We start from the raw sequence: 1,866 nt of genomic DNA, 5'->3' as shown, positions 1-1,866 counted from the left end.
ACTTCTCCGCAAGGTTATAGAATCAGGTGAGGGAAACATCATCCTCAACCTGTAATTCTTTCCACAAGTTGGTTTGTGGATGAACTCCTGCTATGATGAGAGTTCGAACATACTCTTCGGGAGTATGAGCCACCTTTTTGAGTTCTCTATGGAAACGGTCGATGTAGGACTCGAGGGATTCATCCCTTTCTTGCCTTATATTACTGAGGTAGCTGAAAGGCATCGAGAACTTTCGGTTCGCTTGAAAATGCCTTAGGAACGTCGTGCTCATCTAAGGCCACGAACTGATCGATCCCACTAGGAGCGACCTGAACCACCGTTTGGCATGGGAGGTTAAAGTCACTGCCAAACAATGACATTTTGCTAGGTCTAAGACCTGGTGAAGCTTCATCAGGTTGTTAAATTCATATAAATGATCCTACGGATCAGAATTTCCATCAAACGCCTGCATGTTGGGCATCCTGAATCTTGATGGGAATGGAGCGGCTAGCACTTCGGGAGAGAAGGGGGGCGTAGACGCGACCTGCCCTTGCTCATTTTGTTGAGCTCTTAGTCAGTCTAGAGCTCGCTACAGCTCCTCAATTTGTGGCAATGGAGCCACTTAAGGATTGCTCTCACCCATGCGAGTTTGACCCTCACGATTACGGTTGAGGAAAGTTCGAAGGTCGCGTTCCTCTTTGCCTCGGCTGGCGGTTTCGACCACCTCAACACATGCTGGCTAGAGCCGTGTGATGGCAATGAATGGTGCGGGGTATTTTCATGACCTTCGAGGTGGTAAGAACCGCCTCGCAAAGTGTGGGACCCTCTCACACAGTGACGATCAGAATCGTTTTGCTGGCGGTGATAGGAATCGCCCCACCCAGCACTTTTACGGGGGTATACTTGCGACGTGTCATGGGACAGCTTGGGCTGTGTCTTTTCACCGAGTCTCAATGAGACTGGTATTCTGCTTGGGATGCGGTCGGTGTTCGCAAGCCCTTTGGAGCCCTTAGGCCCATTCTTTGCCACTTGCTTGACATTTCTCTGACGCACTACAGTGCTCGCAGCACAGGCTATTTCCCTTTGTCGCGCTTTCATGTGACTGCAGGCATTTTTGGCGGTTGCACCGCCCTAGCTAATTTGGATGGCACGCCTTGGTCCAAATGGTCTAACCTTCAGCTGACCGTCTAGAAAGTATTGTCGAACCTCTCTAGGTAGCTTCTAATGGCAGGGTCAATTTGTGAACTTGATAGGATATCCCCTACAGCATTTTGTGGAACTGAAGGTATTTTGGAAGAGGTGTCCCCTTGGGCTTGGGGGGTCACCTCAGCACCCTGGTTGGTTTGCTCAGGTTCAGGTTGGTGGGCCATTTGCTATCTTGGGACCAATAAGTTAGAGATTCTCCTAATGAAGGATGAACACTAAATCAGGCCCTCCTTCTAGCGCCAAACTGTTGATGTGTGATTTTTACACCAAAGAAATGCACGTGTGAAATGCTGAGCTGGCCCAGAAGACACACGTGAATATAAGGAAATATAAGAGTAAATGCAATTGGGACAACTTTTAAAGTGGTTCGGATGCTAATGTAGCAGTCCTATGTCCACTGATGTTTATATTATTGAAAAGGGTCAGGTCGCGTTAGCGGACTGACTTACAAATGATAGTACAAGAGAGAGAGAGAGAGAGAGAGAGAGAGAGAGAGAGAGAGGGTAGCTAATCAAGAGTAAAAATGAACGAATCCCTTGATTGGGAAAGGAGCTCTCTATTTATAGTGGGATACATTGAGCTAATGATTACTGAATCTGTGAGTTGGTGGGATTAAGTGTACAAATCCTTCTTTATGTCACATTGCCCACCTTCTGGAGTGATTTATGCGATTTGGAGCAG

The sequence above is a fragment of the Pistacia vera genome, unplaced genomic scaffold, assembly GCF_008641045.1.
Source record: "Pistacia vera cultivar Batoury unplaced genomic scaffold, PisVer_v2 Contig478, whole genome shotgun sequence".
NCBI classification, from domain to species: Eukaryota; Viridiplantae; Streptophyta; class Magnoliopsida; order Sapindales; family Anacardiaceae; genus Pistacia; species Pistacia vera.
This window is presented reverse-complemented; position numbering follows the sequence as displayed.